The 21766-nt window shown below is 39.9% G+C and overlaps 1 protein-coding gene and 1 non-coding gene across 5 annotated transcripts in view; one reads left to right on the top strand and one right to left on the bottom strand.

Moving 5' to 3' along the window:
- The window catches only part of FHIT (fragile histidine triad diadenosine triphosphatase), a 1410080-nt gene that overhangs the window by 383714 nt on the left and 1004600 nt on the right, over window positions 1-21766 (bottom strand). The window lies entirely within an intron of this gene.
- LOC119920536 lies at window positions 6537-6674 on the top strand. The gene has a single exon (XR_005448275.1). It is a non-coding gene; the product is annotated as a small nucleolar RNA SNORA7 (small nucleolar RNA).

Genomic DNA, 21766 nt, shown 5'->3' with positions numbered 1-21766 from the left:
GAAATTATGGATATGGACATAAAACCCTGAGGGGCTGGGGTAGGGTGAGAATCAAAGTGCTTAAAAGGGTACAGATACAAGTTCATAAGTGCTGTACATAAGTGTTGAGGGGCAGTGGTTGAATCTTCAAAAATATAGTAAGCTCCTTGAGAGCAGAGACCACGAGTATTAACTCTATTGTACTCTCCAAGTGCTTAGTACGATGCTCCACACATTATATGTGCTCAATAGATGCCATTGATTGAATGATTAAAGGCTGGCTATGCATAGGAGTAATAAGAATATGGAAAAGGAACTGAAAGAAAAGAATCCTGGACCAGCAATTGTAAATCAACTGGCTTTGGAGGCTGTTGCAACTTATTTTTAGACTGTGAGCCCACTGTTAGGTAGGGATTGTCTCTATATGTTTCCAACTTGTACTTCCCAAGTGCTTAGTACAGTGCTCTGCACACAGTAAGCGCTCAATAAATACGATTGATTGATTGATCAAGACAACCTGAAAACTATGTTAGTGTGTAGTTCAACCCTTTTTGGAGACAATAATGACAGATTAAGGAATAATCAGTCAATCAAATTTGTTGATCACTTACTATGTGCAGAGCACTATACTAAGCACTTGGGGAGAATATAACAGAATTACCAGACATGTTCCCTGTCTATAATGAGCTCACAGTCTAGTGGGGGAGACAGACATTAATATAAATAACTTGGGTAATTTCATAAACAAAATAGAAGATTACTAAAGTCTGTATTATGATGCTATGGATTTCATGGTGCAATTTCTTTGATGCACCCACATTTCTCTAATCAATCAGTCAACAGGATTTATTGAGTATTTACCCTGTGCAGAGCACTGTACTAAATGTTACATAATTTGGAACAAGTGGCAAGATTTTGTAGTGCTTTTCTCCATTTCTTAGCAATGAGTAGAGAAACCTATTAAATGTCTTAACCAATGGATGTTGGATGCCCAGAAGATAGCATTTATAAATAGATAAGGAGGTTTCTACCCATGGTACTATTTATTAAGCACTTATTATATGTAAACCCTATTCTACATGCTGGGGTAGATACAGGTTAATCAGGTCAGACACAGTCCCTATTCCACATGGGCCTCACAGTCGAAGGAGAATGGGTATTGAACCCCTATTGTACAGATGAGGAAACTGAGGCACAGAAGGTCACAAAACCAACAACTGGAAGAGTCAGGGTTAGAATCCAGGACTTCTGAATCCCAGGTTGCTCCTCCCACTAGGCCATGCTGTCAAAGCATGTGTTCCAAACATTACACCTGTCCCAAGTTTCCATAATTTAAAATGCAGAGTTGTGGCAGCCTCAATACTGCAATATAAAAAAGAAAAGGGTACCTAGTGTGTACTAGGTAGGTTTTCACGGTCTGTTATTAAGTTTCCTATCTACAATTCATAAGGGTTAATGATGCTATCTTCCGAATCACTAACGGGAAATGTGTGTTTTTAAAATTGAAGACAAACCTACCAGTAAATGTTTCCCTTGCTGGCTGCCCCAAATTCCCATTAATGATAATGATAGGTGTGTATGTGTGCAATGAAGAGAGGATATGCCCCTAAATGGAGAACAGCTGCACAATGCAGCAATGAAAGAGCAATAGGATTTGAATGTCATGTAACAATATGACTCTCTACAGAAACAAAATGCTTTATAAATAATAGAACACTCCCATTCACAACTGCAATCTTATTCTTTTCCTGGTGTTTCTAATACTTCTCTTGTGTAAGGTGGATGAAACCCTTGACTGCTTTGTACTGGATTCTTCGGAAGTGGAGTTGCCCTAGCACATTATCTGGGTGCTAGTGAAAAGACTTCATTGTCAATTCCTGGTTCGAAATGTTATGAACTGACATCTCAAGTGTACCTCTCCTTGTCACTTAACCCTTACTTTGCAAGCAAAAAAAAAAAACCACTTGTCAAATACTACCCTCAATACAATAGCCTCAGAATAAGGAAAGATACTTTACTACTAAGCTCTTCAACTATAAAAAGCAAAGCGATACCTGCTGACAAATGCACAGTGATATTGTTTTCTAGTCATTGGTAACTATCAAATTCAGCAACAATGGTTTGTGTGTCAAACATAATATTCTGCCTGGGTGTTTAAATTCTACCTTGCTGACAGCACCCAAGAAAAATTAAAATGCAATGTCTCAGAGAGCAGAGGTCTTTGTACGTTCTGTTCAGTGCCTTGTGAGTATTCAGTAAATATTCAAATCAGTTTAGATGGATATTTTGAATGAAACTCAAATGCAAAGAAAAGTGCCAGCTCTTAAAAAGAGAAATAGTTGATGATTGGAAATAATTGATTTTAATTCCAGGCACAAGAAATAAATCATCAGTGTCAACCCCATAGTACTGTTTATTTTTCAGGAGTATGTCTGCTGTGTGACCTTGGGCAAGTCACAACTTCTCTGGGCCTGTTACCTCATCTATAAAATGAGGATTAAGACTGTGAGGCCCATGTGGGACATGGACTGAGTCTAACCTGATTAGCTTGTATTTACCCTAGAGCTTAGTACAGTGCCTAGCACATAGTTAGTGCTTAGCACTAAACCAAAAAAAAAAAAATAAAAGCAAATACCTTTTTAAAAAAATGACGTAGTAGTACATAATATGCATCTGCCGTTATTTCTTCTGATTGTTACTACAATTTTGGGGTTGGATGTGATAGTCCAATATTTTTGCTTTATTTCCTTAAACTGGGAATGTCTACGATTCTTCAGACACTCTGAGCTTGAATTGTACTGAAGGCTCCCTCCAGATATCTGGTGGGGAGAAGTGTCTAATTTGGATTTCATCTCAACTGTACGGTTTCTGACTGGTATATTTAAGGTTTGTTTGTCCTCTGTTGTCCTCATTTTTGCTTTTGAAATGACTTCCAAAGCAGAAACCTTTCCTCTTCACTTGATTTCAATCCCGGAAATGCACCTCTCTGCCAAAACAAGCAGCAGTAGCATTCCAGGAGCAAATTCCTGCCTTGTGTGTTGGTGAGGAAAGAATTTTAACATTTTCTCTTCTAGCCTTGACTCTAACCAGCAGCTGAAATTACACTGTCACCTGTCCACATGGCATGCAGGTTTCACACTCTGATACCAGGAAAGCAAAAGGAGTTTTCAAATATTCTTAACTGGTATGAAAGGAATGGCTTCTCCCAAAATAATAAAGATTTTGCAGCTAAACAGACATATAATACAAAAGGTTTAAGAGATGTGCCAATGGTTTTATGTTGGAAATGGGTTGCTCTTCTTTGAAGATACTGAAGGAAATTTTCATTCTCTATTCAGTCCTTCTTGGCTACTAAACCTGAGTATCATGTCAAGAGTCTATGGCATGTGAAGGGTTTCCCATTCATGTAATTATAATTATAATAATAATTGTGGTATTTGTTAAGCCGTTACCATGTGCCACTCACTGTACTAAGCACTGGTATAGATACAAGATCATCAGGTTGCACACAGTCCCTGTACCACATAGGGCTCACAGTCAGTCTCCATTTTACAGATGAAGAAACTGAGGCACAGAGTTGTGACCTGCCCAAGGTCACTTAACTTCTCTGTGCCTCAGTACCCTCACCTTTGAGGCCATAAAGCATCCTCACAAGTATGTATAAAAAATGACCAGTTCAACAAATATATTACCTGGCTTACATGTCCCACTTGAGTTATTAAGTTCACAGTTATTAAAGGAACAAAATCAGAATGTCCACCTACTAGGCCAGCATAAAATGGAACACACCAAAGGCAAGTGGACAGGTGGAAATTTGAAGTCTGCTGTAAAGAGCCTTTTCATCTATTGGGCTTCTGATCCAAAATTAATTAGAACAAAGCCTCCACTGGGCTTCTGATCCGAGGTTAATTACAACAAAGCCTCCACTCACCAGCATTTCCATTATTAGATGGAATATCATCATCACTTTCATCATTAGCATTTATTGGGCTTCTATTATTTATAAATCACAAAGCAGCATTGCCTAGTGGATAGAGCACAGGTCTGGGAGTCAGAAGGACCTGGGTTCTAATCCTGGCTCTGCCACTTGCCTGCTGTGTGACCTTGGGTAAGTCACTTCACTTCTCTGTACCTCAGTTACCTCAACCCATTTCCAAGATAAAACCATTGGCACATCTCTTAAAGTGGGGATTATAACTGTGTGCTCCATGTGGGACAGGGACTGTATCCAAGCAGCATGGCTCAGTGGAAAGAGCCTGGGCTTGGGAGTCAGAAGTCATGGGTTCAAATCCCAGCTCCGCCACTTGTCAGCTATGTGACTTTGGGCAAGTTGCTTTACTTCTCTGTGCCTTAGTTCCCTCATCTGTAAAATGGGGAAGAAGACTGTGAGCCCCACGTGGGACAGCTTGATGACCCTGTATCCCCCCAGCGCTTAGAACAGTGCTTCGCACATAGTAAGAGCTTAACAAATGCCATTATTATTATTATTATTATTATTATTATTATTATTATCTACTCCAGCGCTTAGAACAATGCCTGGCACACAATGAGCACTTAAATACCATTAAAAAAAACCTTACCCAGTTCTTAGGGACTACACAAAACTATAATGCATGGTCTCTGGTCTCAAAGAGCTTGAGCAGGATGTTCTATGAAGAATAACTTAGCTGCCAACATGGGAATACATGCAGTCATAACCTTCACTGTATTACTTGATAATAACAATAATAATTATTATTATGGTATTTGTTAAGTGCTTACTATGTGCCAAGCACTGTTCTAAGCACTGGGATAGATACAAGGTAGTCAGACACTCCCACGTGTAGCTCACAGTCTTAATCCCCATTTTCCAGATGAGGTAACTGAGGCCCAGAGAAGTTAAGTGACTTGCCCAGGGTCAAACAGCAGACAAGTGGTGGAGCCAGGATTAAATGAAATGACCCCCACAGTCGGAGACTGGGTACTCTGGTATATCAGTAGAGATCTACAAGCAAATCCACCATTTCTGCTCCAACCAAACCGCCACTATGCGGATCCAAGCTCTTATATCCTGCCTTGACTACTGTGACAGCCTCCATGCTGACCTCCCTGCCACCAGTCTTTCCCTTCTTCAGTCCCCTCTCCCCTCTCCATTCTTCTCCCTGGAGAATTTTTCTAAAAAAAACATTCAGTCCATGTTTCCCCACTCCTCAAGAACCTACAGTGGTTGCCCATCCACCTCCACATCAAACAGAAACTCCTTTCCATAGGCTTTAAAACATTCAATCAGCTTGTCCTATCATACCTTATTTCGCTGGTTTTCTACTACAGCCCAGCATAACACTTCACAGCTCTAATGCCAACCTACTCACTGTACCTCAATCTCATTTATCCCTCTACTAATCTCTTGCCCATTTTTTCTCTCTGTTCTGGAACTCCCTTTATATATGACAGACCACCATTCTCCCCACCTTCTAAGCCTTAATAAAATCACATCTCTTCCAAGATGCCTTCACCAACTGAGCACTCATTTCCCCTACTCCCTCTCCCTTCTGCATCACCTGTGCACTTGGATATGTACCCAATGGCCAACGGAGAAGCATGGCCAAGTGGCAAGAGCACGAGCTTGAGAGTCAGAGGTCGTGGGTTCTAATCCCAGCTCCACCATTTGTCTGCTGTGTGACCTTGGGCAAGTCACTTAACTTCTCTGTGCCTGTTACCTCATCTGTAAAATGGGGATTTAGACTGTGAGCCCCACATGGGACAACATGATTACCTTGTATTTACCCCAGTGCTGAGAACAGTGCTTGGCACATAGTAAGTGCTTAACAAATACCATAATTATTATTACTATTACCCTTTAAACACTTGATAGTCACCCCACCAGCCCCACAGCACGTTTACATATTCATAATTTATTTATATTAACATTCTCTCCCCCTATAAACTGTAAGCTCCTTGTGGATAGGGAACATGTCTACCAGCACTGTTACATTATACTCTCTCAAGGACTTAGTACAGTGCTCTGCACATAGCACTCAATAAATACCACTAATTGATTGATTGGGAATGTGGTATCTAGTCCCTTTCATAAGCTCATCTTCAACCTATGAACCACTAAGAAAATGCCAGGGAATTTAAAAGATGCCACCATTATCATCATCTTCATTAAGAAAAGTGGGAGCTGATTCTGAAAACTATTCACAGAATCTCACTCATCATGAATGACTCAATCATGAATGGCTCTCCATTATTGGTAAGAGCCTAGCCAGCATCCTAGACTGACTTCTGGAATCACAATGCAACTTCACATAATGATCAGACAGAGAAGGCATGATCTTTCCTGCATTTTAGACACAGAAGAGATCCAGAGATATCATCAAGATTTCTCAATTTAGTTCATAGAATTTTTAAAAGCACTTGCCACTATCAGAAAGTGGCAAATACTTGGCTACCCTGAGAAGTTACCAAAATGCCAACATTACTGGATGATGATTACTGGCTGTGTCAGTATTGGAGGCACTTGATTAATTCTTTCCACATCTCTATCAGAATAAAGTATGGCTATATACTATGTTCCCCTCTCAGGGTCGCACCTGGAGAGTTTCCAGTACTCTACCAGTCTCGACTGTAGGAGGAAGAGTCTAGCAAAGGCATACCCATTCCATTCCTAGCTTAGGCAGTGTCTAGTGAGTGGAAAGCAACCTGCTACAAGTCAAAACTCATTTGTGCTGGGCAGCAGGGTCATGGGAGAGAGTTGAGGATGGAGACTCAGGTATACTGAACAGAAGGAGGCAATGGCAAACCATTTCCATATTTTTACGAAGGAAACTCTACGGATACACTATCAGAATGACTGCAGATGGAGAGTGGGGCGTTCTGGGAGAGATGTGTCTGTGGTGCTGCTATGGGTCAGAAATGACTCGATGGCATAAAAGATATACTATGTTGGATCCAGTTCAACCTATTCAGTGCAGCAATGCTTAAGAACGCAATAAAGTATATGGAAGCTGATGTCCAACAACAATTCTGATCATCTGATTGATCTAAGAAATCCAATCAACAGGCTGAGAACATGAAAGTCCGCGAAACACTCACAAAGTTCCCCCTATTCACTGATGTCTGTTCTCTGGAAGTATGCACGCAAGACAAAGAGATAATTGAGCCACTTCCCAGAATCAACAAAGTCTTATGGGATGACAGTTAGTCTAAGACAGAGATTATGAGCCAAACCACACTTGGCAAACTATTCACACAAAAAGGCTCAACACAGAGTTAAATGTTGTTGCTTAAACTGTTATCTACACAGGACATTGTCTAGTGATACAAAAAAAAAAGGACAAGGAGGAGGAAAACTGAAACAAGAAGGCTAGTTTGTCCATTTGGAGATATATGCCAATGGGACATTGCCCTTCATACCAAATTAAAATTTTAAAGAGCTGTGTTTGGTGTTCAAATGGCTGAGACACACGGGCCCAACAAAGAAATGAATACAGTTTATGAATCCTACTTTTTTAGAAGTTTCCCCAGAAACATCCAATATCAAGCAGTTTGGCTTAGTGGAAAGAGCCCGAGCTTGGGAGTCAGAGGTCATGAGTTCTAATCCTGCTTCTGCCACTTGTCAGCTGTATGATTTTGGGCAAGTCACTTCACTTCTCTGTGCCTCAATTCCCTCATCTGTAAAATGGGGATGAAGCCTGTGAGCCCCACATGGGACACCCTGATTACCTTGTATCTACCCAAGTGCTTAGAACAGTGCTTGGCACATAGTAAATGCTTAACAAATGCCATCATTATTATCAAAGAGAAACACAGAATCACCAGTAATGGGGTCTTAGGAAGAATTCAGCTCACCAACATGAAGGTAATGCTTATAACAACCCAAATTTGCTGGGAGGGGGCAAGTGAAGAGAATTCCAAGCACTCTATGGTGAACTGAAACATAGCAGACGCAAGCAAGGGGTTTAGAATGCATCATTTAAAGCCATATTTAAGCTCCATCGCAAATAATATCATAGAGCAGGGAATGTTGAGGAGATAACAGCAACTGACAGACCAGCCTGGCAAGCAATCATCGGGAAAGCATTTGTTCTTCTTGAGAAGCCGTGAGGCCTGGTGGAAAGAGCACAGGCATGGGAGTCAGAGCACCTGGGCTCTAATCCTGGCTCTGCTAACTTGTCAGCTGTGTGACCTTAGGAAAGTTACTTAATTTATCTGTGCCTCAGTTAACTCATCTGTAAAATGGGGATTGGCTGTGAGCCCCATGTGGGACATGGACTGTGTTCAACCTGATTAGGTTGTGTCTACCCCAGGGATTAGTATTCATTCATTGAATTATATTTATTGAGCACTTACTGTGTGCAGAGCACTGTACTAAGTGCTTGGAAAGTACAATACAGCAACAGAGACAGTCCCTACCCAACAACGGGCTAGTGACTGGCACATATTATGTGTTTAAAAATACCATAAAAAAAGAAAAATTTCAGGACCATTGAAAGGCCAAGAGAGAGGTGCAAAATTAGACATTTGCTAGCCATCTGGTTGAAATTAAACAATGACCTTTGCTGTATACAGAGTAGAATGGATGGATGGTCTCACACACAGGTCTTTACACCTACACCTCTTCGAATATGAAGGACACATTTGCATGTGCAAGAGAAAGGTTTGAGGGAAGAAGGTGGAAATTGTTTGAAAACAGGAGATGTCAATGCAGATTCAAATGGAAAATCTAAAAGATGATTTGGACCAAAAGAGGTTATAGAAAAACCAAGAGAAAATTTGTCTCATTGTAGTGAAGAGGATGAAACACAGACTCAGCAGAGTCAAAAAGAAAAAGATGGGAAACAGCAAGTGTATTCAGATAGATCTGTACATTTGACAAGAACAGGAGAAGGAAGTTGGGAGGGTAGATGGGGTAGTCAAACCAAGATCTTTTTTTTTTTCAGTAGAGCATTGATTTGGGCAGGCTCATAGCTTTAAAGGGAAGGTGCCAAGAGGAGATGGGGAGCTGGAGAATAGTGGACAGCAGTGTGGAAGCAAGCATTTTCAAGCAATGACAGGCCCATATTGAGAGATTAACTTTAAAGGACAGATGGAAGTTGAGAGAGACAGTAACAGGAAGTCAATAGATGAAGTTTAGTCTTGACTCTACTACTGAAACTCTGGCAAATGCAGCCCAAAATCTCTCCAACTGCTCTGCCATGATTCCAAATTGTTTCCCTCTAGTGAACCAAGAAGGCCTTTAAAAACCACAGGTGCGATAACATAGTGGAATTATTAAGAACATTCATGGGGAGAAAAATAAATGCAACTTACAAGTTCCCACATGTGGCGATTTTAAAAGTTGGAGAATATTCAATTTCATTTGGCTTTTTAAAACCTTCCATGACTGAGCTTTCCCTGAATAATAACAACAATGATAATAATAATGATCACACCTTGATCTGAAGCCAGATCTTGCTGCCTTACCCCATGTCAAACACACCCAACTCCAAATAACAATAATAGGCTTGGTATAGAAAGGCTTGAGATGTCAAACGTCACATTTCTAACATCAATTGCCAATTCTATTAAATAAAGGAAAGAACTCATATAAGAATGGTGTTTGGTTAACATCAACTTAAATATTATAACTCTCATCTAAGGGCATCATTTTGAACAGTACTTTGCACATAGTAAGCTCTTAACAAATGCCATCATTATTATTTTAATTTATGTTTCTTTGCAACATCATTTGTTTTACAACAGAAATAGATGACAAATGTATGGAAACCAATGTTTAGACCAAGCTTGCCTGGTTCAGTTCTTGGTCCCCTTCTGTTCTCGATCTACACTCACTCCCTTGGTGATCTCATTTGCTCCCACGGCTTCAACTATCATCTCTATGCTTGACACCCAAATCTACATCTCTGCCCCTGCTTTCTCTCCCTCCCTCCAGGATCGCATCTCCTCCTGCCTTCAGGACATCTCCATCTGGATGCCTGCCCGCCACCTAAAACTCAACATGTACAAGAATGAACTCCTTGTTTTCCCTCCCAAACCCTGCCCTCTCCCTGACTTTTCCATCACTGTTGACAGCACTACCATCCTTCCCGTCTCACAAGCCCGCAACCTTGGTGTCATCCTCGACTTCGCTCTCTCATTCACCCCTCACATCCAAGCCGTCACCAAAACCTGCCGGTCTCAGCTCCGCAACATTGCCAAGATCTGCCCTTTCCTCTCCATCCAAACCGCTACCCTGCTCGTTCAAGCTCTCATTCTATCCCGTCAGGATTACTGTATCAGCCTCCTCTCCGATCTCCCACCCTCCTGTCTCTCCCCACTTCAATCCATACTGATTGATCCATCCAGATTGTCTTTGTCCAGAAATGCTCTGGGTATGTTACTCCCCTCCTCAAAAATGTCCAGTGGCTACCAATCAACCTATGCATCAGGCAAAAACTCCTCACCCTCGGCTTCAAGGCTGTCCATCACCTCGCCCGCTTCTACCTCACCTCCCTTCTCTCCTTCTACAGCCCAGCCCACACCATCTGCTCCTCTGCCGCTAATCTCCTCACCGTGCCTTGTTCTCACCTGTCCCGCTGTTGACCCCTGGCCCACGTCATCCCCCTGGCCTGGAATGCCCTCCCTCTGCCCATCCGCCAAGCTAGCTCTCTTCCTCCCTTCAAGGCCCTACTGAGAGCTCACCTTCTCCAGGAGGCCTTCCCAGACTGAGCCCCCTCCTTCCTCTCCTCCTCCTCCCCATCCCCATCCCCCCACCTTACCTCCTCCCCCTCCCCATCCCCCCGCCTTACCTCCTTCCCCTCCCCACAACACCTGTATATATGTATATACGTTTGTATGTATTTATTACTTTATTTATTTTATTTGTACATATTTACTCTATTTTATTTTGTTAATATGTTTTGTTTTGTTCTCTGTCTCCCCCTTCTAGACTGTGAGCCCACTGTTGGGTAGGGACTGTCTCTATATGTTGACAACTTGTACTTCCCAAGCACTTAGTACAGTGCTCTGCACACAGCAAGCGCTCAATAAATACGATTGAATGAATGAATGTTAGCACAGAAATAGAAAGTCTGCTCAGATTGCTAACAACTTAAAAGTTACTTCAATTCAGAATCACATATTCATTCATTCAATCGTATTTATTAAGCGCTTACTGTGTGCAGAGCAAAATTACCACTGCAGATGTAAATCCCTCATGAGGAACTGGTAAGAACAGCAGTTCATTCTCCATTTTTCTTCAGACATTCTTTCACAAATATTTCCATGTTAGACTGGCTGCAAGTATTTTTTTAAAAAATGACTCCTAATTCTGCATTTACAAATCATACCAGCACTTTTGTAGCACAATACCTAACATATGCTGGAGGGAAAGGTAATGGACAATTGTTGTAAATAGATTATCATCCCAAAGCACTCTCAGGCCAAAACAATGGGTTTAACAGATTGGAATCACCTGAGCACTAGAGAAAAAGATTTACAGAGTTAGAAGTCCTGCTTGGAAATTGTTCTGTCCGTAGTGCTACAGGAGGACTGGAATACTACTTAGGTAGATATTCACTGTCAGGACAATGACCGGATACTAACAGATTAATGGATTTTTAAATTCCTCTTATTTAAGTAACTAAGGGATGATGGCATATGCTTGCACACATAAAACATGTGAAAGAATAGAGAGACATGTCAAAAATGTTTTTAATAACTGGACCCTTAAATTTTGGTTGCTGTCTTAGGAAGTCCAGTTAGCAGTTTTGGTTTACACCCAAAGATGTATAATCTTGAATATTTGTTCAATAAGCTTTCTCTGCATCAATGAGCCATCTTGCTACCTGTGGACAGAATGATTGGTACATAAACAGTTATTCTGACTTGGTAACAAGACTGTGCTATGGTTAAATCAGAGGACATCTATTACTTTCTTGAGACATAAAAGCAACAAAACAGCTTTCTGGGTGAAATGATATTACAAAACTCCCTCACTGTAATGTGTCTTAAAAATCATTCATTCAATCACATTTATTCATTCGTATTTATTCAATTTATAATCATAGAGAACAGAATTTCTAATCTCAGATTTTTAACATAAACTAAAGAAAGTCAAATGAAAATGAATTTAGATTACTTAATCAATATTCAAAGACTAGCAAAGGACCACTAAATCCCTCATTATTGACTGGCCAAAATAGTCTCTCTCTAATTTACATGAATGTGCCCGGTTCTCATTCCTAAGAACTTCCTCCTAAAAGATGCCAAAACAAAATTTATGCAATCATTAATCCTTCAGGTTAATTGCATTGTGTCAATTACAAAATAATTGAAAGAATTAATATCAATCATTTATTTTGACTGAAAAGATTAGGACCTTTCAGTCTAGAAAGGCATTGTCCCTAAGAAGACACCACTGAAGGTTATTAAATTTTGAAAGGTGTGGATGGGGTGAACAAGGTATTTCTATTCCCCAAAACCCATGATGATGATGATGATAATTATAATAATAACTATTATTATTAAGTGCTTATTATGTGCTCAGTTCTATGGTAGAAATAAATAAATCAGAGAGGAGATTGTACCTGAAATGTCACAGTCTAAGGGAGAGGGAGAACAAGTATTTAATCCCCTTGTTATAGATAAGAAAACTGAGGCACAGGGGTAGATTCATTCATTCATTCAACCGTATTTATTGAGTGCTTACGGTGTGCAGAGCACTGTCCTAAGCGCTTGGGAAGTACAAGTCGGCAACATATGTTAAATGACTTGCACAAGGTCACAAACTAGATAAGTAGCAGATCTAGGAGTATAATCCAGGTCTCCTGACCCAGTCCCATGCTCTTCTTTTCCACTGGTAACACTTTTTCACGCCGAGGGTGGATTACTGGTATTTGTTACTGCAGGAAGTTATGTAGGCTGGATATATGAATTGACTCAAACAAGATTTAGATAAACAAAATGGATGAGAGGTTCAAAATGATTATTTAAGAGGGAAGGTTAGAGAAGTTAAAAGCATTAGGATGGATATCAAGGTGGGCAACCATCGTTCTACTCTTCACGGCCACCGTCAAACACTACACTAGGCTGGATGGAGCATTGTTTTTAGTACTGGCATTTCTTGTGGGTTTTTTTTTTTTTTGTTTTCTAGACTTGTAAGCTCCTTGTAGGCAGGGAACGTGTCTACCAACACAGACGTATTGTACATTCCCAAGCGCCTAGTACAATGCTCTGCAAACAGTAAGCGCTCAATAAATATGATTGATTCTTATTTGGTTAACTTTGTGGTAGAGCTATCTCAGCTTTGATGAGGAGTAAATGGAAGTTACTACCTACCTCACTACCTGTTTATAACTAAGAGTGGTAGGTTTGGGGGAATAGAAATATCATGTTCACCCAGTCCACACCTTTCAAGATTTTGTAACCTTTAGTGATGTCGTCTTAGAGACAACGCCTTTCTAGACTGATGTTTTGATCAGAAGATTCAGTCGACTCAGTTCCAACCTTCAATTATAGGATACCACTGTGGCACATATTTGTTACTCTATTTATTTATTTATTTTACTTGTACATATCTATTCTATTTATTTTATTTTGTTAGTATGTTTGGTTTTGTTCTCAGTCTCCCCCTTTTAGACTGTGAGCCCACTGTTGGGTAGGGACTGTCTCTATATGTTGCCAACTTGTATTTCCCAAGCACTTAGTACAGTGCTCTGCACACAGTAAGCGCTCAATAAATATGATTGATGATGATGATGATGATGATGACACAAGACATAACATGATTTTTATATGAAAATGCATGTTGATTTTCTAACACAGGGTGGAAGATCCCCTTCACTTTCCTTCATCGATGGAAAAAAGCAGCTTCAGTGCAATCCTAGCTGCCTTATATACCAATCTCCTTTTATCCTTCAACTCAAGTTTAAAATGAAGATCGGGTGGATGTGAGAAACAGGTTCTGAAAACTCAAGTATTCTAGGGGCACCAGTTTTGTGGGTGTGCTAGTTATGGGAGTGAATGTTGGTCAGCCTATATGCTGGTTGGCTTATGTTATTATGTTTCATTCAAATCAGTAGCCCAAAAACAAATGAACCTTTCATTTAAAGTGAAATGGGAGACGGTTATAATAATAATAATGGCATTTGTTGAGCAATTACTACATGCCAAGCACTGTTCTAAGCGCTTAAGGGGATACAAGGTAATCAGGTCGTCCCACATGGGACTCACAGTCTTAATCCCCATTTTACAGATGAGGGAACTGAGGCACAGAGAAGTTAAGTGACTTTCCCAGGGTCACATAGCTGATAAGTGGCGGAGCCGGGATTAGAACCCACAACCTTACTCCCAAGCCCATGCTCTTTCCACTGAACTATGCTGCTTGTTATGGAGCACATTTCATTCCTAGAGAACCTTTCATCAGAGGAGCTACAGTAGATTTGAAAGCAGTTCCATACTATTATCCAGCTTTGCCAATGAGGATACTGAGGTGCAGGCATGTGAAATAACCTATCTTAAAAGTCATAATGAGACTCAAGAGTGGGCCCCAAGATCTAATGACACCAAATTTGCCCCCTAACCTAAAGACTACATCGCACAACAATCTTGTAAAGCACATTCAGGTCACCCTGCAGTCCCTTCTTTGAATTTGATTTCACCCTGCTTTAGAGTAATTTCAGAGAGACAGGTGCCTTGCTAAGCTAAGATTTCAAATTTTTATGAGCTATACTTCCAAGTACATAGGGCCTTTCACATTCTAAAATAAAAATGCAAACACATAGCATTTTGTATTTTTGCATTTCAGTTTCCTTTTTTGTCAGTGAGTAATTACACCAAATAAAATTTTGCAGCTGAATATAAATTGTTAGGCAAATGGATCACACTAGGATATTTTTCTTCCACAGGTTTAACATCATAGCATGTTAAATATTAAAATATTGCAAGTTAAGTAAACAGAGGGACTTTTTGTCTTGAAGCATTCATTTTAAACCAACATGTCACTGTAATCCTAAAGAGATGCTATGTAAAAAATGAGGTTTTCTTTCAAATAAAGTGAATGCATTTCTTGAGAGGCAAGCAAAGCAGGTGAGTCATTCAGGAGTCAGGCCATTTATGACACCAATGGTTATTATTACAAACAGGAAAAATGAAAAGAGAGGGAGACAATGAGGAGATGTGCATGGAAAAAGTGATAGGGAGAAAGAGAATCAGAAAGAGAGTTAGAGAAAGAGAGAGAGAAGGAGTGGTGAAAGAGAAGAAGAGGGAGAGATTTATCATCGGAAAAAATAAAGGTCAATGCATTATTCTGTATTTCAAACTTTAAAATCTTCATTTTTCTGTTGTCACAAGCACTGTAGATGCTCTTGGCAATAGAATAAATTTGGAAAGTTACCCAGTCATCCCAGTACTTTGATGATCATCAGTATTGCTTTACATTTATTGAGTGATCCCTGGATTCATTCCAGCACATGGAGCATGGGGAGAAGATATGGATCCTTCCCTGACAATCTTAGAATATGAAGGAATGGAGTAGGGATAATGGAGGAAAAGGCAAGAAAGGATGAAAACCATTATTTCTACGAGAAAATGATGAAACAATAGAGCAAAGTGATTCAGGGTGACGAGCTGGGGGGATAGACAGGCCACAATACCCAAGTCATTTCTGAGTTGACTAGAAAAAGCATGGCACAGTGATCACAAAGATCACAAGCCTGGGAGTCAGAGGACCTAGGTTCTAATGCTGATCGGCCGCATGTCTGCTGTGTGATCTTGGACAAATCACTTAACTTCTCTGTGCCTCAGTAACCCCATCTTTAAAATGGGGATTAAATCTGACTCCCTCCTAAGACTGTGAGCCTCACGTGAAACAGGCACTGTGTCCAACCTAATTAATTTGTATCTACCCCAGCACTTAGAAAAGTGTTTGGCATATAGAAAGCACTGAACAAGTACCATAATATACTATTATAGTACATTTTATCGAATGTATATTATATATTTTATATCATATTCTATATAATACGTATATTATTATACATTATAATAATATATAATTATTATATTAGGTATCATCATATATTTACATATATATCTACCCTAGTGTTTGTGTAGTGCTTGGCATAGTAAGCACTTAATAAATACTCAAGTATCATTTTAAAACAAAGACTGGGGATTCAATACAGTGAACAACTCAGTGTGAGGGGTTAAGATTCCTTTACATTGATTTCGAGTAAATTATTCAAGCAATGACTGCTCTGTGCCTATGGCCTTTAATTCTTCCCATCTTCTGGAAAACATTTACTAGGGAAGAAGATGGGAGACTCAATATTTGGTTGACCTATTTGGCATTTTGCGGTCTCATCCTCTATACTAAGCTCGTTGTGGGCAGGGAACGTATCTATCAGTTCTGTTATATTCTCTCCCAAGAGCTCTGTACACAGTAAGCATTCAATAAATACAACTGACTGATTGATTTTCATGTCCTTGTGCAAAGGCATCCAAGCACTAAAGGAGATAATCAATGTAGGTACACTGAATTAGAATCTGAGACCCAGCATCAAACAGGTTTATATAACCTCTCATCATGAACAGTGCCTCTTCCTAATCAGAACTGAGGCTGAAAGGTTGAACCTCTGGGACCGATAGGGAAATTTACAACTCTGAGACACTCATACTGTTCCACTGGTGGCAGTGGTTTCATTTGCATGTGGCTTTAAATGAGGTATGTTTTAAATCGGGCAGAATTCATCTCTCTGAAGAGCAAAGCAGCACTTCAGTTCTTTGTGGCTTTAATTAGTTATTTTTCACATACCATTTAAAGATCTAAGCAGTGCAAAGTCAATAATTGTCTTTGGAATTAACTACTGATGGGGGCAAGGTGTGCTGATTTCAGCAGCTACTGGCCTCTAAAAGCAGGCAGTGAAGGTCCACAGCATTTAATTTGGCATTTTATTCCCTAATTTAATCCCTGCAAACATTAAAGTTTTTCTTAAATTGTGTTTCCTCAGAAAGCAACAGGCAAGGTGTGTTCTAAATATTTTAACATGGAAATCCTGATGGTATTTATTTGTTAAAGAGCCTACACTCTAAGAGGAGGGTGTTTTCATATATCCAAATTCACCTATTCAAAAAACCCAAAGCAACGTTGATGGAGAGCAAAGTCACCAAGGTACTTGAACTAATCAGATCAATTTCCCTGCACTGGGGATAGAAATTTGAACAATTATTAGTTGAGATGGAAAACTGGGAAAATCCTGGTTGATACAAATAAAAATGATGCATTACATATAAATCAACAGACCAAATGGAGATTTAGTTAATTAGAAAAATAGCCAAATGAAATTAACCCAGATCAAGGAAGCCAATACTCCCATCGCCCTACAAAATGATCCTCATTTACCTTCAGTAATCAACTTCCACAGCTTATCAAATACCACCTTCTGAGACAGAGCCCCAAATGGTAGTCTATAAATAAAGCACTCTTGACAAGTAGTCTGGTCAAATTAAAAAACTATTGAGCTGCAAGTAAATTTAATTTGGAAATGTTGTTGTAGTATGGAGTCCATTTTTTTACCTTAAAAATGAAACTAAGTCACTAAATCCTATCAGTTCAACCTTCACAACATCACTAAAATCCACCCTGTCCTCGCCATCCAAACCGCTACTACGTTAATACAATCACTTATCCTATCTCACCTTGATTGCTGCATCAGCCTCCTTGCTGACTTCTCTGCCTCCTGAGCCTCCCCACTCCAATCAGCACTTCACTCTGCTTCCTAGATCATTTTTCTACAAATATGTTCAGTCCATGTTTCCCCATTCCTTAAAAACCTCCAGTGGTTGCACATCCACCTCCGCATCAAACAGAAACTCCTTACCATCGGCTTTAAAATACTCAATCACCTGGCCCACTCCTACCTTACCCCGCTGCTTTTCTAGTAACCCAGCCCACACACTGTGCTCCTCCAATGACAACTACTCACTGTATATCAATCGTGTCTATTTCACCGCCAACCTCTCGCCCACGTCCTGCCTCTGGCCTGGAACGACCTCCCACTTCATATCTATCAGATACTCTTCCTACCTTCAAAACCTTATACAATCAGTCGACCAATGGTATTTATTGAGCACTTACTATGTGCAGATCACTGTACTAAGCACTTGGGAGAGTACAACAGAATTAGCAAACAAGTTCACTACCCGTAACGAGTTTACAATATAGAAGGGAAGGCGCGTTTCCTCCAAGAGGTCTTCCCCGACCAGACCCTCATTTCCTTTGCTTCCACTCCCTTCTGCATCACCCTTGCACATGGATTTGCACCCTTTATTCACTCATCCCTCAGCTCCATAGAACTTATGTACACATATATAATATATTGTATTATTATTATTATTATTATTAATAATAATGGTATTTGTTAAGCACTTACTATGTTCCAGGCACTGTATTAAGCACTGGGGTGGATACGAACAAATTGGGTTGGACACAGTCCCAATTCCACGTGGGGCTCACAGTCTCGACCCCCATTTTGCAGATGAGGTAACTGAGGCACAAAGAAGTGAAGTGAATTACCTAAGGTCACACAGCAGACAAATAGAGTCAGGATTAGAACCCATGACCTTCCAACTCCTTGGCCCTGCTCTGTTCACTAAACCAAGCTGCTTCTCTGTAAGCTTGTTGTGGGTAAGGAATGTGCCTATCAACTCTGTTATACTGTACTCTCCCAAGTGCTTAGTTCAATGCTCTGTACACAGTAAGTGCTCAATAAATACCGTTGATTTACTGATTGAAGCACTGTGGCCTAGTGGAAAGACCACGGGCCTGGAAGTCAGAGGACCTAGGTTCTAATCCTGACTCTGCCACTTGCCAGCTGCGTGACCTTAAACAAGTCATTTGACTTCTCTGTGCCTCAGTTTCCTCTCCTGCAAGATGGAAATTAAATACCTGTCCTCCCTCCCACTCAGAGGGGGGCCCATGTGAGACAGGATTGTGTCTGATCAGATTATCCTGTATCCAACCCAGTGTTTAGCTTAATACTTTGTACACAGTAAGCACTTAAATACAATTACTATTGTTAGTATTATGTATTCTTGCACAAACACTTTAGCATAGGCTATAAGATTTTCTTTATCAAAAGATAATCCTCCTGGACATTTGTGGAAATTGAAAATTACAATCCTTCATGTTAAAGGGCAAATAGACTAAAAAATATTCCTTTTTTTAACCTCTCACAATGGTTTAAGGTTTAAAGGCCTTGTTGTTAGTCACATTTGTCAAACAGTCCATTACAGCTAGTATCCAACACAACACAGAGTTTACTTTATCAACTGCCTTAACTCTTCAGTGGGCACTGATCGGAGATGACTTTGTATCTTGTTAACTGGCTGTTTGGGGGTTGACATGAAGGTTTAAGTGCTTTTTTCGATGGAAATCCTCATCAGACAAACTTGCCAAATTGTTAAAACCTCAGAGGGTGCTTGTTACCTCAAGACTTGTCTTTTTCATGGGCAGGAATTGCAGGTTTAAGTTTTGGGCTCTAACGGCCACATTCAGGTGAATGATGAAATAATCGAGAAAGCCAAATATTTTCATAAGATTTGCATGTCTCTATACATACGCTGCCAACTATTTCCAGGCAATTTTCAAATTAAAATGTGATTATTTCTCCCTTTAAATTGTCAACTTGATTTTTTTTTCCTATTTTATTCCATCTCACACACCTATTGTAATGCATCCAGATTCCCTACACCAGAGAAGTACAGAGCAGGGATCAGAATCCCCAGCACAGAAGATTGAATGGGTAGTATAAATAATTCTTGGGCCACAAATGCCCTCTGGAGTTTGGAAAATACTGGTTCAGGCATTTAAATTCTCTTCCGGATAACAAATAATCCCCTTCCAAAATATGAAGCACATCTGTGTACATAGTATTTATCCAGAATATTTTAATTATCTCCAAAGGAAAAACATCAATTTTTCACATATACTCTTCTTGTCAATTATTCATTCTACTCACTCTAGAAATCAATTGAACTTCTCTCACCAAGGAATCCATTTGCTACAGGTATCCTAAGAGAGGCAGAAATGCTGTCACATCAGAAGGCTTCAGAAGGCTTTGTTACTTCTTCCACTATCTTGTGGCCTCTTAGGATGTCTTGTTCTCCCATTTCATTTTCCCCAAAGAACTCATAAAAACAGTCTGCTTGTCCAGTATTAAACAAGAATATTGTGCTCAACTTGGTATTTCTCCAAAGGAATGTTAAAAGCCACTTAATATACACCACACCGCATCTTTAGGAGCACAATACATATGGATCTCTTTCTTTTTATTCTAGAGTTCAGGTGTACACAGGAATGACAACACTGTAATGTCACATTCAGTTTTAGTGAGCAATCAAGATATGTGAGAAGCACCAGCCCATAGAAGTGCTGAGCAGGTAAGAAAATAAATCGAAAAGAAATGAAGCGATCTCTAATGTTCAGGTGAACACAACTCAATGAGCCAGGAAAATCAATAAGGCAAAAATGATCTTCCTTCAACGAGTAGTGAAGTCCAGATCAACAGCCAAACCCAGACCACATTCCTTGTTGACACTGCAAGAATGACAGCCCATCCCCATTTTTCCTGGTACCACCCAACAACCCAATGAGAGAAAAGTGTGCCATGGTTAAATTCATGTAGACACCTGAGAGGACACAGATAATCTCGAGAGTAGCAGAAATTCACTGGCAAGGTGGAGGGACCTAGAGAAATGCTCTTTCTTAATGATAATGTAATTTTGATATGAGGAGTTACTATAAGAAGGTTGGGAGGATCTGGGAGATGACAAGAAGACTAAGGATCCAATGGTTACAGTTCAAGGACCAAGTTGACGGGGTCAAAAATATGGTGCGGTTGAGGGAGGGGAAAATGTGAAATTAGTCATCATCAAAAGCATTTACTGAGCACCTACTAGTGGAAATATCTGAACTAGTACTCAGGAACACTCAAAAAATAAAATACATCATCCTTGTTCTTGAGAATCTTACAACAATGTAAATAAAGAATGCATGAAGGATATCTTTTAAATATACACCATGTGGAAGGGACTGTCTTATCCTTTCTACACCACCCATAATTGCTCCTTCATTCATCCTCTTTCCCTTCCTCATGGTGCATATGTATATATCTGTAGTTTATATATCTATTTATTTATATTAATGTCTTTCTCTCCCTCTAGACTGTGAGCTCGTTGTGGCAGCGAATGTGTGTGATATTATATTGTACTCTCCCAAGTGTTAAGTACAGTGCTTTGCACACAGTAAGCACTCAATAAATATGATTAATAAATAATAAATGAATAATCCCTTGGTCTTATCAGCTTAATGTGCATATGCTGACACAAATCTCACCATTAGTAATGTCTTCTTCCAACCCTGATTATTTTACAATCATACACAGGCATACACATACATATGTACATCTATATAAATACACACACATGTATAAATGCAGTAGAAGCTGAACACAGCATGGGCTAGTGGATAGAGAACAGGCATGGGAGTCAGACTGACCTGGGTTCTAATCCCAACTCTGCCACTTGTCTGCTGTGTGACCAAGGGCAAATTACTTAACTTCTCTGTGCTTCAGTTACAGTTGCCCCTCTGTAAATGTGGGGCATGGACTGTCCAACCTTGTATCTATCCCAGCACTTACTATACTGCTTGGCACATAGTAAGTGCTTAACAAAAACCATTAAAAAATGTCTTCAGGAGAACAGAGACAAAAATATTAAATGGAAGGGAAGATATATTTGAAGGAGACTTCTTGCACAGGTAAGC

This window comes from Tachyglossus aculeatus, chromosome X1, assembly GCF_015852505.1.
Source record: "Tachyglossus aculeatus isolate mTacAcu1 chromosome X1, mTacAcu1.pri, whole genome shotgun sequence".
NCBI classification, from domain to species: domain Eukaryota; kingdom Metazoa; phylum Chordata; class Mammalia; order Monotremata; family Tachyglossidae; genus Tachyglossus; species Tachyglossus aculeatus.
This window is presented reverse-complemented; position numbering and strand designations above follow the sequence as displayed.